Source organism: Lepidochelys kempii, chromosome 2, assembly GCF_965140265.1.
Source record: "Lepidochelys kempii isolate rLepKem1 chromosome 2, rLepKem1.hap2, whole genome shotgun sequence".
In the NCBI taxonomy this organism is placed as follows: Eukaryota; Metazoa; Chordata; order Testudines; family Cheloniidae; genus Lepidochelys; species Lepidochelys kempii.
In genome coordinates this window covers 7,110,784-7,128,572 of record NC_133257.1, presented here as the reverse complement: position 1 = coordinate 7,128,572, position 17,789 = coordinate 7,110,784, and the positions used below count along the sequence as shown (strand labels likewise).

At 45.2% G+C, this 17,789-nt stretch overlaps 1 protein-coding gene across 12 annotated transcripts in view; it reads right to left on the bottom strand.

Moving 5' to 3' along the window:
* The window catches only part of TSNARE1 (t-SNARE domain containing 1), a 695,747-nt gene that overhangs the window by 617,297 nt on the left and 60,661 nt on the right, over positions 1 to 17,789 (bottom strand). For all 12 annotated transcript variants that reach the window (XM_073329996.1, XM_073329995.1, XM_073329988.1 and 9 more), the window contains exon 2: positions 8,261 to 8,333. The gene's annotated coding sequence lies outside the window, so the exon portion shown is untranslated. The remainder of the gene's footprint in view (positions 1 to 8,260; positions 8,334 to 17,789) is intronic.

Sequence of the window (17,789 nt, the reverse complement as noted above, 5' to 3'; positions counted from 1 at the left end):
GGTGCCAAACTTGAGATAACTGGTGTCTGCTTTGCAGAGGTGCTGAGCACTCAGAGCTCCTCCTGCAGTCAAAGGGAGTTATGGAAAATCAGATCTGTTATCTCAAGTTAGACTCCCCAAAACCGAGTGGCTGATCCTGTGAGGCGCTGCACGTCCTCAAGCAGGGCTGGTTTCAGTGGGAGCCGAGGACAGTTAGCGCCTTGCAGGATCAGGCATTTAATGGTCTCACCAGGAGTCTACATTATTACTTATGTTCACATAGCCAGGTAAGACTGGCGACTGGAACCTCAAATTAAGTTTTTCTTGACTATTTTGTGTGATATGCAAATGTTCAGCCTCAATGCTGCTTTACCATTTTTATTATACATACATACATACACATTCGCACACTCCCTGTTTTAGTTTAAGAGGCAGAAATAGAATAAAAACAATCCCCCCTTCCCTAGCTGGCACTCTGGGGTTGTTTGGCACATCCCAGAAGATTTTTAAATTCAATCCTCTCCATAAACAAAGCCTGCAGCTGCAGGTTCTTGTTTGGCAAGGGAGGTTTTTTTGTTCACCTTTGTTAACTTCGCTGTGGCTGATGCACAATGCTGTTTTTATGGTAAAAATGCCTAGAGCTTGACAACAGGTTTGTTCTAAATGGTGGAAAGAACAAGATTCTTAATGCCATAGGCTTTTTAGTTAAGTTGTTGCCTATCAGGCTTTTACAATTATTTTCACCCTCCCCCTGCCCCAGGTTATAACTTATCAAGCAACTCCTCCTCACTGAGAACTAGTCACATGTGAAGTTTATTCTGTGTTCATAAAATGCCTAATACAAAGGTGCCCAGATCCCATTTGCAACATCTGGTTGCAAACACAACAGAAAAAATAATAATTTTAAACCTCAGCCCATTTGGGGCAGGGGTCAGAAGTGGACTATCAAACGGTTTGTACACAAATAACAAATGGGCAAAGTAAATTTCTTCCTAATTCAAACAGTTCATGAATGTTGCCCAATTTCCTAAAGAACTCACTTCCACCCTGGATAGTTTTAATCCCAAAGCAGGAGCTGGGGCAGTTATGAGCAAATACAAATAGCAGCTGTCATGAAGGTGAACTCGCAACACCCCTCTGAGAAATAACCGTCACTCACTGATTCACTACTACTCGCTGCAAATGGTGCTTGTGCCTCTCGCTAACAGCTACTGCTTAATCACCCAGCCTTTTCCCTGTATAAGTCACCTCACTTTTTTAAAGCTATTTTCTCATGACAGAATGCAGCCGGTTGAAAGGTGGAAGGGGAAATGAGGAAAATTCCATCAAAACTTCTCAATTTGCATTGAAATTTTGAAATTAAAAAAAAAATAACCAATTACTAAAGGAAAGGTTGGATTTACCTTCTTTTAAGATGTGATTAGAATCTCTCATATTACACCACAGCTTTCCTGTCTTGTTAGATGGGAAATAACCTTTGGGTTCTGGTTACCATTGGTGTGGAACCCTCAAATATATCTTACGATCCTTTGGCTCCTCTGCTGTGATCTGCAACCACCATTAAATTCTATTCTAGAACTGCACTGAGATACGCAACCATGTGATCCACAACTCAACACCCTGACTACATTACTATCTCACCCCAATTTCTCTCCTTTAGGACAGAAAACTCAAAAAGAGAAGGGGGATTCTCATTTTGTTTCTGTAGTGATCCCAGTTTTGCAGGCAATCAGGTTCAAGGGCTGCTACCCATTCAGCTACTAATTAATTCAGCCGTTCACATCCTTAAAAGTAAAAGCAACCCAAAGCCTCTCTTTTCCACACTGCATTAACAGGAGTGTCTGAAGGATCAGTCTCTCTTACAAAAATCCTCACAAGAATTTGATGCACCAGCTGATAGGAATATGCTGGCTGCCCTCCGAAGCTTGCTCAGAGACCTGCCCTTGTCGAAGGGAAGCCTTCAAAACACATGATAGCCAAAGATTATGGAGGAGGAAAAGCTAAGCCTGGCCATGCAGACAGAACAAAATATGCTCATCTATGCTGAGAACTGTCTGCTCCAGACAGCACTGCTAATAACATCTCTCCTGCCACATGCCAGGCTCATGTGCAACTCACACAAAGATTCAAATAGATTTTAAGGCAGCATTAAGATTATCCAGTCTGCCCTCCTCCTGCGAACCACAAGCCAGAGAATTTCACATGGTAATTCCCACCATGGAGGAAATTTATGACTTAGGTCACCATACATCGACTGTGGCTTTAAGACCCAGAAGAGAGGATTCCACACCAGGCAATGGAAAAACCTGGATTTTTTATTTTATTTTTAAACCCTGAATATTTAGTCCAGTTCCAACACCCAAAAATACAGACACATTAAAAAGCAATTTACATGAGGCTAATTCCTCCCCCTTAATCCCAAGTATCCAGACTTGGAGAAGGCAGGGGAGGGGTGGGGAAATGGAGGAAAGGGTCCTGTGCCTACCAAGCACAGATGCCACAGCAAGTCCACACTGGTGTAGCAGACCACAGCACAGCAGGAGAAGGCTGGGGAGAAGACATGTTTTCACAGCCTCAGATGTTTTCAAGGCCACAAGATATCACTACAGTCTGGTCCAACCACCTGCATAGCACGGGCCATAGCACTTCATTCAGTGATTCCAGCATTGAGCCCGCAACGTTTGGGTGAGTTTGACTAGATCTTTTAGACAACGATATCCAAGGTTTGCCCTTAGCAATGACAAGCTTTCCATTGTCCTGTATGCCCCTTGCCATTCATCAAAACAAATTCGCCCTTCCCTCAGCACCCCTCTTTTCCCACAGACAGGGATATATAACATGAGAAGTATCTCTCAAAGCTAATAGATGACTTCAGGGAACTCAGAAGCGTACTGAAGAAGAATAATGTCCAAACAATCTTCTCTGAGATCCTTCCTGTCCCATGAGCGAAGGGAGAGAGAAGCTTCTGGAAGCGAACCGCTGGCTAGGTAAGTGGTGTAGGGCAGAGGGTGTGGGTTCTGTGAAACATTGGTCCCCCTTCTATCAGGGCTGTATAGTTTGGAGTGGTTCCCCTTCTACTGAGGGGGAGGCAATCTCCTTGAGGGCAGGCAGCCTAGAGCAATCAGGAGGGCGTTAAACTAATAACAAAAGCGGAGGGTAAAAAGGGGGAACATATGAGAACTTATTTATTACACACCAAAATTAAGATGTTGAGGAAAAAAAACTAACCAACAAACCAAAAGTCAGGAAGAGAAGTAATTCTTTAATTGCCTATACATCACTGCTAGGAGCCTGGGTAATAAACAAGAAGAACTGGAATTAATCATTTATGAGCATAAATTCAATCTAGTTGGTATTACTGGAATGTGGTGGGATGATATGCATGAATGGAATGTTACAATCAATGGTTATAACTGTTTAGGAAGGACTGAGTGGGCAAAAGGGGAGGGGGAGTGGCACTCTATGTCCAATATGGCATTACCTGTTTCCGAGTCACTAATAACACAGCAAAGAAAATTATCTTGAATGCTTCATGGATCGACCTCCTAGCAGACAAAGCACAAGATGGGATACTAGTTGGTGTTAGCTACAGACCAATGAATCACCCCAGAGAACAGGATGACCAGCTCCTTTACATTTTACCTCCAACGTTGCAGAGATAATCTCAGTCAGCAAACTGAGGCAGGCACCTCTGTGCTCGCCTGCACCCTCTGCTGCAACAGCAGTTTACACTACCTCCCAGAGCGGAGGCATCAAAGCTTATACTCAAACAAGGACGTTTTTAAGCCACAATAATTTTGAGCTTTGCCAGAAACAGCGGGAAGTCTAAAATAAAGTTACCCAAATGAGAAAGCGAGTCATCCAAGCTGGTGCAGAACGACGTGGCATTTTCCAGCTTCCAGATGGTTATTTCAAAGAATTAAGAGAGAAAATATTTTAAAAAGAGATACAATTTAGACAGCTTATGGCAGCATCTCCTTAAAGGCCAGAGAGAATTAGAACAGTGAAGAGAAGTCCTACCAAACTGGACAGTCAAGTCCATTTTGTTCGCTCTCCAGACATTTTTGTTAGGAATGGTCCCACACTTATTCCCAGGGGGATGGTGATTATTTTATTTAACTGCAATTATGCATGTTTAAAACACAGGGAAGCACATCGCAGGAACTAGGCGCAGCAGAGGGAACGCAGCAACACACAATTCGGCCATTTGGTGGCATCACATTTTTAATTAAAAATATCCCAAGGAATATTGTAAAGAACACAATATCGGCAAGCACCAACATGCACCCAAAGATCCTACAGTGCTTTTGAAATACCGTCTAGGGAACTAGTCCCACGAAGAGTGGGAATATACTGGCCAGCTCTGAGGATGTAGCAGTGGTGACAGAGGAATGATCTGGTGGTTAAAACTGCGAGTCAGGAAGTTTGAGTTCTGCGACAGAGCTGCTGTATGATTTGGTGCAAGAAACCTTTCCATTCCTTAGTTGTCCTATCTATAAAAGAGAGATTCTGATACTACCTCACTAGCCGTGAATGTGAGTGGCTTAATTCACAAACACACACAAAGATCATTTGTTAGTCTCTAAGGTGCCACAAGTACTCCTTTTCTTTTTGCGGATACAAACTAACACGGCTGCTACTCTGAAAAAGAGATCATGAACATGAAACACATGGCAATGAGGTCAGATGCAGAGCATGGCTTTTGTCTCAAGTTTTTCATTTATTTTAGCATGCTCTGGAAGAGGGCAATATTTTGAGCATGCTGCAGTAAAACATGAACTCCGTGCCAGCATGCTTCAGTCTAAAAGAGGTAAGAGCAGCCAGTACACAACCTACAAAAGAACATAAGAATGGCCACACTGGGTCAGACCAAAGGTCCATCTAGCTCAGTATCCTGTCTTCCAACAGTGGCCAATGCCAGGTGTCCTAGGGCGAATGAACAGAACAGGTAATCATTGAGTGATCCATCCCCATCGCCCATTCCCAACTTCTAGCAAACAGAGGCTAGGGACACCATCCCCGCCCATCCCAGCTAATAGCTAATGGACCTATCCTCCATGAATTTATCTAGTTCTTTTTTGAACCGTGTTATAGTCTTGGCCTTCACAACATCCTCTGGCAATGAGTTCCACAGGTTGACTGTGCGTTGTGTGAAGAAATACTTCCTTTTGTTTGTTTTAAACCTGCTGCCTATTAATTTCATTGGGTGATCCCTAGTTCTTGTACCATTCCTTTGGTAATGTATCAAAGTTAAAAAGAAAACAAGTTTGAAGTCTATCAGCAGGGTAAGCATCACACAATGCAGCTGTGTGGAAGAAAGCTACAAATCCCACTGCAAAGCAGTCTGACACTCATCTGGCTTAATCAGAGGTCACTCTGTGTCAGTCCCAGGTCGGGCAAGGTTACCAGTATGGCGACCTAAACCCTGCTGAATTAGGTAGGATTCAAAGGGACACCATCAACTCAGATTTAGATATATTCAGAATCCCTGAACCACGAGACATCTTTCTATTTTGAATCTTTAGTTTTGCTCTGAAGGGTGTTTTCAACAGGTAAACATCCAAGCAGGGGTTGTCGAGAGACAGTCTCAAACTATAGGGGCATGCTGAATCCCGGCTGCTGCCCCCTGCAGAGCCCTGGGCAGAGGCAAAGCCATGGATGAGAACACCCTCAGCCTTTGAGCAACTCCCCTCCCACCTCCGAACAACCTCCCACAAGTTCCTGTATGCATTCCTCATGTCCTTGACCCACTGAGTGGGTGGCTGAACCTTGAACATGGCTTCCACTGCAATGCCCAGAGCAGACAGGCACAGTGTGAGCAGCAAGTATCAGAATGTGCTCAGACACCATAGAAACGGGCACACAACAGGATGGGTAAACAAGCCCTCTCAGGGCACACGATACTACACACAACTGCAGTCTGTGCAGACAGGCTGTCACATTTAACATCACATCAGCCTAGTGTAGGTAAACCACGGCCCAATCCCAGTTGACATGACGCACAGAATTTAAAGGTACAAGGGACCATTACGATCACGTAGTCCAACCTCCTGTATAACGCAGACCGGGGAATTTCACCCAGTGATTCTTGCATCAAGCCCGTAACGTCTGGTCAAGTTGCAGCATACTGATTTAATGACTCCAAGCAATGGAGGCTCCAGCACATCCCTAGATAAACTGCTCCAATGGTTAATTCCCTTGACTGCTAAAAGTCTGCAATGTTAAACACAATGTGCTTGTCTACAGCGAGTGCAAAGGGGTTAGTTACAACTCCTCAAGGCCACATTCCAGCATGACCTAGTTTTCAATCCTCAGCCTGCAAAGGAAATTTTGTACCAAAACAAGTCAGAACTGGAGAATTACCAACCCAGTGGGAGAGCCCACACAGGGAAATTTGTTTTTCAGGGGTAGCTAGTTACACAACAAAAGGGAAAGTGATTTGTACATCTCTTGCCGGGACAGGCTGCGATCTGACGCTTTAGAATGCTAGATCTTTACATTTGTTTTTTAGGCAAAATTGGTGCTAGGAGGACAGCCCTGGACAGTGAAATTCTCTATCCACAGAGGAGGAGCAACAACATTGCAAGCTTCCCTTACCCTGACCAGCCAACCTAGATAGACCAGGGAGCTGAAGTCTCTATGCCCATTAGCGTTCATACAGAACAGAGCCGCTTTCCTGATATCAAACCAGGAGTCCGTCTACAGCTCCCACATCCCTGCTGTAAAGTTGCAGAAAATAGAGTGGCACCGACAAACTGACTAAGAGTCCTAAAACAAACCCTAAAATAACCCAAACCTGCACACACTTCCCAAGGAACAAAGAAAGGCAAACCAAGGCTGCAGAGCAGTGTGATTGGTAAAGGGTCACTAACTCTCAGGTCAGATAGTGAACAAATCATTTACATTAAAGTTAAGACTGGATTCAGGCTGCAAAAACAGCCATTCAAAACCCTACTCTCCCTCCTATCAATGCTGGAGTTATGGGATCTAACTCTGAAACACACAGTTACTAGCTAGTTACTAGCCCAAGCTACTTAACGAAAAAGGCAGCTATGTAAATCAAGGGCTGCCTCCTACAACTTGAAGTGTAGGAATTCTGGAAGCAAGGGAGAACAAAGCAGCGATTATAGGAAAAGTTATGTACACACTGAATGCATCTTTGCTTGTGCTCCCTCGGCCAAGAATGGAGTTATTCATTGTGAAATGTGCTGGTGAAGCAGATGGCAAGTGCCCAGCCAGGTAACTTTAGCAAGCACGCAGTCTTCCAGTGTTAGGATAGTGGTTTGAACACACTGGAGTGGCATGGACCTAGCAAGTGCAAGTCGACACACCTGCAGAGCCACAGACCATAAATCAGGGCATCTCTTAGAGCACTTTACACGTAAGTTTCCATTTCACAACACACTTAAGCCCAATGGCAAAACTTTTCACACAGGGGTAACTTAATTGTTCACCCACAAAGTCTATATTTGAGGGACCTGACTTTCAGAGCTCCTGAGCACCTGTAGCTCCAGCTGACTTTAGGTGCTCAGCTTCAAGCAACCGAATTTCAAAACATTGGCCAATGGACATACATTACCAATGAAATGCAGCAGAAGGAATCAGCCAGCTAGTGTAAAAAACATTTGGAAATGCATTTGGAAACACATCCTGTAGAATACACCCTCTGGGACAAGACTAAAATGCACTCTGAACACGACTCATCTCCACTCTGGGGCAGACTAAGACAGGATCTATGAGATGCACGTCCTACAGGCAGAGCCCACACCAGGATCAGCAGGCAGGGGTGCGGCATTTGACCCACTTCTGCTAGCTAGTGACCTGTAGGGTGGGCTATGTCAGGTGGTAGGGACAACAAGAATGCAGGAGTAGGAGGGAGACAAGTATGGCTGAGAGTCTGGTCAGACTGAGTAAACTGGTGTTTTTTTCATAACGTTAACTAACATGATTTGAAATGCCACTTAGTTTAGACACAGCTTAACATCTTCAAAATAACATTACCTGGAGCCTGTGGGGAGCCTTGCAGGGAACAGAACGTCTACCTGGACAGACCTTGTTTCGGAGCCTAATATTTCAACAGACCACAGCCCCATTGTGCAAACCCTGAGCCAAAGAGAGAGTGCTGTGCCTCTAAATATGCATGATGAAGAACCAAAACCAACCCATCCTTTATGGCCAAATGTGCAAGATGTTCGTGACTGTGCAACCAGTGTCCAAGATTTCCACCACCTCCCAACTCACACCAACCTCGCCAACCATAGACAAGACCTTTCCCCCTTACCTTATATTGGAAACACGGTCCTGTAGAGTTGCTTGTATTCTGTTCTCCCCGTCAGACAAGAATCCTGTGCAATCTGGAACGAAAGACAGAGATTGCTGAGTGGTGTTGGGGTGGAGGGAAATATGCCACGTTCCCTGCTTTCAGACACAGATACTTTCACAGCTGCTCTATGTCTTTGACTTCTGGATTCCAGGAACATCTCATGTACTTTGGGCTGCAGATCACGACTGAGCACAAAACCAAGCAACACTTATCGCTCACATCACACGTTACACACATTAATCAGAACTTCTCTGAGATAATGAGGGTTATCCTCATTTTAAAGATAAGGAAACAAATGAAGGAGTTAAGGGATTTAGAAATCTTCCAGATTACCAGGTGTATTTATGTATTGAGGGGTGAGGGACAAAACTCAAGTGATTTCTCGACTTCCACCAATCGCTTTTAAGGAAGGGCCTGGTTTCTTTAGGGCCTCAATCCTGCCAGGTACCGACCATGGTGACCCTGGTGCAGCACTTCAGAACATGTGTAGCTTTAAGCATGTGAATAGTCCCATTGGATCATGCCCCAGATGATTCCCACTATAAGCACTGGCCAAGGTTTTTTGGCACCTTACCAGGACTTCAGTTCTCTCTCATCCAAACAATGGAACCTTCAGAAGCACAAAACTACTAATGCTGGTGGGGTGCTGATAAAGAAGGAAAGGCACTATCTAATCAACCACTCGGAAGGTCTCCCACCAGATTCTCCTGTGGTCTCGTATCAGCCAGGTACTGACCAGTTTCTGAGAGATCCAATAGCGTGCTGCGGCTACATGCTGCCAACACTTTTATCCTCAAGCAAATGGACTACAATAGATGGCCTTTTGCATCAGTAAACAGAGGGTCCTTAACATGCCACGGTCCCTTGCAATAGCTGTAAGAACTATTTTTCATGGATTTAATTGGAAAATACTAATAAATGCCTTTGCCCGTTAGCCATCAATCTGTTATCAGAAATGAAAAGTCTTTACGTGATAACTATCCCAATTCCCATGTTTGATTAATAATGAATAGCAATGTCCTTTACTTATTCAAATCCAAAGTTTAGTGATTTGCAACATCTTTGGTGATTCTGGTCCATATACTGAACAACCTCCCCAAGTCCAATGCTCTTTCCATTTTAAATTTTACAGTAATCAATACCACACTAGCTTATATTTATATAAACTCACAAACACACACACACACACACACACACACACACTCACTCTGAAGACAGCTTCCTGCTAGCACCAGCGCAGAAGTTAGGACAGCCTGGTATGGTGTCGCCACCCTTACTTCTGCACGGCTGACTGCAGAGCTGGGCCCTCAGTCAGCAGCCGTCACTCTCTGGCTGCCCAGCTCTGAAGTCAGCACAGAAGTAAAGGTGGCAATACCATGACCCCCCTAAAATAACATTGTGTGGACCTCCCACACACAACTCCCTTTTGGGTCGGGACCCCCAATTTGAGAAACGCTGGTCTTCCCCATGAAATCTGGATAGTATCGGGTAAAAGCACACGAAAGACCAGATTTCATGGTTCCTGACACATTTTTCATGGCCACAAATTTGGTAGGGCCCTAGTCATGAGTAACCGATGCTATTCGTGATTGGCACAGCCGAGGCCTCATCCTGGCAGACATCTATTCTCATCTCCCTGGAGCTATGTGCTGCAGTCAACACTGTTGTCCACCAGACACTGCTGTTTTGCCTTACAGTGGTAGCAGGGGTAACATGGGAATGTGCTAACATGGTTTGAGTCCTTCCTGGCGGGACATACCTAAGGAGTAAAGATGGGAAACGGCACCCACACCACAATCCTTCTCCGGTCCTATTCCACATCTACATGCAGCCAGTCGGAGAACTAGTCAGACAAGATAGACACAGCTGCCAGGAATGTGCAGGGGACACACAGTTTATTTCTCACTACACATAACCCCAGTACCCCCAGCATGGCCCAGTTGGATGAGATAAGCTCATAGATGATGAAAAACAGCTTGTTGAGGATGAAACCAACCAAGACAGAAGGGATACTGGTGGGCAAAGGAAAGCATTTTGAACAGTTTGCGGCCACTGTGTAGTCTCCTTCGGTTGAAGATACACATCCACAAATGGTCCATTCAGGCCATAACTTCTGAGTTCTCCTGTAATCCTTCACCGATACTAGACATTCTCAAAGCAACATCTGCTAATCATGCTTTCTATCATCTCCCATTGGCTAGGAAACTTCACCTCCTCCTGGGAAAGGATGACCTGGCCTCACGTATACGCACTTTTGTCACCTCCCATCTGGACTCCAGCAATGCTACAAACCTAGGCATGTGGTTATCAGCCCTCAGGAAACTCCAACTAGTACAGAACACTGCAGCATGTCTGCTCAGCAACACTGGATGCCATGAGTACACCATACCTGTCCTGCGCTCACTAAACTGGCTTGCCATAGAACAGTGAGTCATGGTCTCAGTCCTTTAGCTTCAAAATGGACCAATGGAGTGGGCCCAGCATACCTAAAAGATTACCTGACGCTCCAGGGTAAAAACCACAGGCAAAAACTTTGTTCCTCAGACAATGGAACCTTCCAACATAAGGGTAAAGCTCATCTGTGCAGGAGACAGAACTTTCTCAGGGACTGGTTCAAGACTATGGAACAAACTCACGAGAAAACAGGCCCAGACAAACGTCCCCACCTTCTTCTCCAAGGCACGCTTCACCAACCTGCCTTCTCTAACACACGAGAGCAGATACATTTAAAATGAAAACCCAACTAACCCAAACAAAACACACCCCTGCACACACAACTCTCCCCTTCATGAAAAGATGAGAGAGAGAACGAGCCACCCACAACAGATGTTAGTCACATTGCTTAATGTGCAACTGGAAGATGCCCACATAGACAGTGATGAGAATAGGATAAGAGCTAGTATATTATACGACAGAAGCCTTAAGAGCTCAGCCTAGTAAGAGGGTCAGACATGAAAGGGAAGGGGCGGGGGGCGGCCAAGAGGGTAGAAATCGCAAGTGCAGTTTAATTAATGAAATACAGGATGTTGGTAATTCCCAAGCAGAGTGAGTTATACAGAGTCCTTGAAAGGAGAGATCACCCTGGGACCCTAATAAGATAGAAGTAAATACATTTTTTGAAAGGGACAGGTCTGATTTTCAAAAGTGCTGAGCACCCACAATCCCAGCTGACAATAGTAAGGGCTGTGGATGCCCATCAGCTCTGAAAAGTCAGGCTCAAAGAACTTGTTAGGGCAGGATGCAATGGAGGCATCTTACTGAAAGTCACAAAAAGGACAAAACACTTTAAGAACAGCAGACTGAATCCTCTGCTGGATTACAGCAGACCAGCTCTATTGACGACAACAGAGCTATGATGAACTTACACCGGCGGAGAATCTGCGCCTATCCGCAGTGACACATGCTGGGACGGCAACGAGAAAGAGGGTCAATCCTCATGCTTCAGGGTCTACGTGGCTCACCAGCTGAGGGCCAGAAAGAAATCATCCATGTTCGGAACCCAAGGTATATTCACCCAGTTAGCAGAGGAGTATTATGGGTCTGGGCTTCACCTGAAGCCTCCAGTCACTGGAGGAGACAGGATATCAATCTCTGTTGGTAGAGGAATTGTCACTGCATTCAGAAAAACAAAAGTAGCTGATGCATTTCAGAGATCAGGCCACACTGAAGTCACTGGTGCAAAAATCCTCAAGGGCTTGGTAATGATGATGCAGTTTTATGAGCAGTTCTCCTGCTGAGTTATGTGCTTGACCCACAGGAAGTGGGCAGCTTTCCTTTATCCCCTCCCTTATAAATGAAAATGCCATTCAGACTCACAGAAACACAATACTAATAGAGAAGTCACACAAGGGGGACACAGCTTCCTCCTTGATTAGTCAGACCATGTTCAACAAGGCTGCCGTCTAGAATATTACCTGGTGTGTTCTACTGGAATTCTCCTGACTTGCCACAAGAGCCATACCTGGCAGAAATATAGCAACCCTCCTCACACGTAAGTTGCCTCTGGGGCACACACAGACACACTGCCAAGATATGTAAAATGTAAGATGTAAAATATAGCGATATGTAAGATGTAAAATATAGCGATTTTTACCTGTGTCAATAACAACACCTTCGATTACTGAAGAAAGGAATTTTAAAAATCTATTTGAATTTCCACTGCCTACCACAGGTACTTATCTGGCCCCCATAACAGGATCATCTGAGCACCTCACAGTCTTGAATGTATTTGTCCTCACAAGACCCCTTTGAGGCAGGGCAGTGCTATTATCCCCATGTTACAGTTGAAGAACTGGGGCACAAAGAGGCTAAGTGTCTTGCCCAAGGTCTCCCAGGAAGTCTGTGGCAAAGCAGGGACTTGAACCCAGATATGACGTTTCCAAGGGCTACCCAGGGTTATAAGGCACCTCGCTACCACCTGCCCTGACTGTGAGGAAGGCTTGCCTGTGCCTGATGAGTGTTAGCTCCCTGGCTCTACCAGCCACAAACACAGTTTGAGCCTAGGGTCCCAGAGTTAGATGAAGTGACTAGACTGCCCAGACCCAGGTGGCTTGGAAGCATGTGGGATCCAACGGAGTAGTGACCATACACTGGGGCGCAGGGCCAAGTTGTAACACTGATCCCCAAGAACAGAACACCACCACTGCATGCAATTGGCCAGACTATGCCTACCCTTTCACCCTCTGCAACTCCAGCAGACATCATTAGCACTGTGGGAGCAAGAGTCAGGGCACATGCTGGCTCATGGCACTTAACTTCAAGACACTCAATCTCCAGCTATGAATCACTTGTTCAGAAACTATTTACACCTCCTACCAGTGTTTTCCTCAAGAATTGAAATTAGGTGGTGGTGTTCAAATTTATGGGGGGGTGGAGGGGGAAAAAGGGGTGAGACCATGAGGGTGAAGGTGGGCTGTATGGCACCATAGTAAAAAACTGAAAAATGTTTCATGACCATTTTATTAGATTTTAAAATCACCACGCAAATTAAAATTGGCTACTCAAGCCTTCTATGGAGCACAACATCTACATCCTTCTTGGTTTCTTGTTATAATTTTGCACAACTCTGTTAATGAACTTCTTGAATGCAATGCATTCATCTTTGGTGGCTTCTCGTGTGTCCGGTACTTCCATTCCTTGAATTGATATGCTCATTAGTTCATTCACATGATCAGGCAGAAGGAGACTTCTTTCAAAACACAAATTCTACTCAGTGATGAAAAAGAACACTCAAGTGTAGCTGTTGTGACTGGGAGTAGCAAGAGATGAATTCCTACTTCTTTCAGCCCAGGAAACAGAGCATAAAGATCGGGTCGAGCCACTAGTGATGATAAAAAGGAAGTTGAAGTCAAATCTTCATTCATTCGTCGTATGATATTCCACTCTGGGTTCAAATTCTCTATTCTGTCCTGAGCACATGGCAGCCCCATTGCTGGTAGTGCCTCACTCCACTCAACTGTCGGTGTTTTACAGAATCATAGAATATCAGGGTTGGAAGGGACCTCAGGAGGTCATCTAGTCCAACCCCCTGCTCAAAGCAGGACCAATCCCCAATTTTTGCCCCAGATCCCAAATGGCCCCCTCAAGGATTGAACTCACAACCCTGGGTTTAGCAGGCCAATGCTCAAACCACTGAGCTATCCCTCCCCCCAAAAGACAGGGATCTGTAAAAGCTATGTAGACGTTGAGTAGAATCTAGAAGTCGCTGTTGTAGATTTTTAAGAATCAAGTCTGTGTACTTTTTCAGTTGTCTTAACAAACACTTCTTGTCCTCTTCGCTTAAGGATTCAATATAAATGCCTTCATTAATCAACTTCCGGACTGAAGTCTTTCCTTCTTCCAGTACTTTTTCAATAGATAGCTCCCTGATTGATCCAAATGTAGCTTCTATTGCTGGACAAAGATCTACTACTGTTGTAGCAGATGCCTGGATGGCATTGTTTAATGACCCAAGTGGTTTCAACAGTAGACTTACAAGAGAGAGAATGGCAATAGTCTTCTCTGAACATAGTAGCAAAAGTAATCCACCAGCCTCACTACTTAGATCCATCCCAGCTTGGTAGATACTTTCCAGAGCCAGTAATAATGGCTGGAGTAATTTTAAGGCAACAGCCAAGGATCACTCATGAGAAAGCCAGAGGATTTTCCCAGGTTGGACTAATTTGAACTGCAGTCCCAGTGTATCTTCTATATTTTCCAAGATATTCAGTCTTCTGGAATCTTGCTGAAAAAAGAATATAATGAATACATTAAATTTATAGCTTTTTTAATGTCTTTTGAAGAGTCTGCAGCTCGTACTAATGCTAGTTGGAGTAGACGGCCTCTGTAGTGTGTATAGGAGAGACTAGGCTTACATTTTTCTCTGAGCAAAGCTTGGGCTCCACCATGTCTTCCAGAGAAGTTTGCAGCTCCATCAAATGCACAAGCAGCCATCTGTCAGGGGTCCAACTGACAAGCATTTAACTCTTCTAAGATGTGGGTTGTCACAGATGCAGCCAATCAGTCTTCTATAACTTGAACATCTAGAAATGCATGTACTGGCCTACAACTGACATCAAGATAACGTACACAATGACTTAATACTTGATGACCATTTGCATTGGTGCATTCATCAGCCATGTATGCAAATTTTTTGAATGTGGTGAGAGAGTTCTTCACTTTTTCAACTGTTGAGTTTTTCACTGTTGCACCACATACATCTAGCCAGTCAGTTGAGTTTCTTGCAGAAAGATAGTGAGCATTTGCTGGTCTTGTTTGAAATCAGTGTTCAAATTCAGGATGAACAAGTGACAATGCACTTAACATTGGCCTCCAGTTTGTAGTGTGTGGTATCTCTTGCCTAAATAGCGTGACAGGGTCGGGCCAGATGGCTACAAAAGAGTAATAGAAGGCAGATATATTAGCCCCAGGCTAAGTAGGTCCCTTTTCCCTGGGTAAGGTAACAGGGAAGGTTCCAGAACAATCAGGAACCTTCTGGACGACAATTAAGACAGGCTGATTAGAACACCTGCAGCCAATCAAGAAGCTGCTAGAATCAATTAAGGCAGGCTAATCAGGGCACCTGGGTTTTAAATAGGAGCTCACTTCAGTTTGTGGTGTGTGTGTGAGGAGCTGGAAGCAAGAGGCACTAGGAGCTGAGAGTGAGAACGCGGACTGTTGGAGGACTGAGGTGTACAAGCATTATCAGACACCAGGAGGAAGGTCCTGTGGTGAGGATAAAGAAGGTGTTGGGAGGAGGCCAGGGGAAAGTCGCCCAGGGAGTTGTAGCTGTCACACAGCTGTTCCAGGAGGCACTCTAGACAGCTGCATTCCACAGGACCCTGGGCTGGAACCTGGAGTAGAGGGGGGCCCGGGTTCCCCCCAAATCCTCCCAACTCCTGGTCAGACACAGGAGGAGTCGACCTGGACTGTGGGTTCAGAAAAATGACCAAGCTGCGGGCTACCGTGAAGCTCCAAGGCGAGCAAATCCGCCAATAAGTGCAAAACCCACCAAGGTAGAGCAGGAACTTTGTCACTATAGAAAGTATGATGCCACAGCCATGTTTGTTTGCATGAACTATGCTGTGTCTCCAGCATTCTTAACAGCCTCATTAACACTCACCGGTGTTGTCCTTGGTCAGTGGAAACTCAGAGTTCAGAGGTGCTTTCATATGAGTTCACCTCCCAGGTGGGGGGCAAGAAGGCACCTTGCTCGTTCCTCCAGCTGCTCACTGTTCGCTCTGGCCACTGTTTTTTGTTGTGCCACCGTTCACTCCATTGCTCTGTTGCCAATGGCCTGCACAGTCACCTTCTGCTGCCACCTGCAACTGTGACCTCTGCGACCTGGTCTCTTGAGGTTCTACCCAGCTCTCAAGTGATTTCAGCTGAGCTCTCAGCGGGGGAACCTCGCTGCTAGTGCAGGCTGGGCCGTCTCTTCCACAGAAACACTGTCCCACAGCAGGTCTAAGAACTTAGACCTGATTATCAGTGATTTCAGCTGTAGTGATCACTTAACACAACAAAAGACTATCTATGGCGCCTAATCAGTTCTGTCTTTAAACAGTGGAGAGGGACAGGTCAAATTGTACTTGTGATCAGGCAGACCAGCAAGCAAAACACCTGCCCCCACCCTCTCTCTTGATGCCCTCAATCAGCACAGGCTAAGTACAATTCTACTGCCCTTTACTCATACAATAGGAACAACAACATTTCTTTACCCACCCCCCCGCATTCAAATGATTTGTAACCCAACCCCAGCCAAAATCTATTACTTGGGCAACACAGCTCTATTTGGTGGATACCTAGGTAGGTTAGGCGTGAGTGTAAATACAATCTGGTCCTGAAGCCTTTCCCCCCAACCCCCAGCTCATCACTAGCTGTCAGGGAGAGCTCATTTAGACTTTGTTAACAAATCATAATTTGAAAGTATTAGGTTGGCCAACATCACCGAAATGAATGCACTGACATGGTCATAAAAAACAACAGCTGTATAAGGAAGCTAGTCGATGTTCATACTTTTCAAATCTATTACACTTTTTCAGATACACGTATTTTATGATACACATTATATGCTTTTAAAGTGTGTATTAATGTTTCAGTTTCAATTCAAAATTTCCAAACAATCACTAAATTGGCAACACTGCATGTAACTAGTTCACAAAACTGGGGGGGAGGAGTGTTGGGGAAATTCGGGGTGGGGGGTAAACACCCCCATGGGGGGGTGTAGGGAAATCCCTGCCTCCTACCCTTACATTCCTCCCCTCATTTCACTTTCATGCCCCAGCAGCTGGCTGGTATACAGGCCCTCTCTGGCACCTCCATGACCCTGCTATGCTGACCAAATTTTCTTTCACACTGCTGTTGGAGTCTCTAAAACAGATTGTTCCAGGTAAGTTCACTGTCCACAAGGTTGAGAATTCCTCCAGGTTAGCTCATGGTATCATGCCCTCTCCAACAAGCATGGGACTATTCCAGATACTTTCTGGCTCAGTGCGCTCAGCTTCCCACACTCGGGACCTATATTTCTGGGGTGGGACTGGAGGTGTGAGTAGTGGTTACGCTATTTCCACAAACAATTACCTCTTCCAGTTTGAGATCAAGGCACCCCCATCACCATCGTAGCCAGACACCCATTTCATCAGTCTACCTTGGGATGTTAAAGGGTTCACATAACTCAGAGGAGAATTTACCCTACTGCCAAAAGAGCCCCATCAATGGCTTGGTAAGACATAACCACCTTTTGTCCTCAACCATCAATATGGCAGTGCCTAGCCACTCTCAGGTCAGCACGTTATCGATGACTGAGACAGATGCAGTGGGCAGGGAGATAGCAGGAGTGCCCATAATAGGAGTTACAGGCCAAGGCTAGCAGACTGTGCAATGCCACAGCTCTAAGGGAAGAGAAGAAAGAAGGGCATCTTCACTTCCACCACAGCATCTGCATAGACATGATCAGAAGCAGCATTCCAACCAGGTTATTCCTACCAGCCTCGGCTTCAGCACAGAGTCA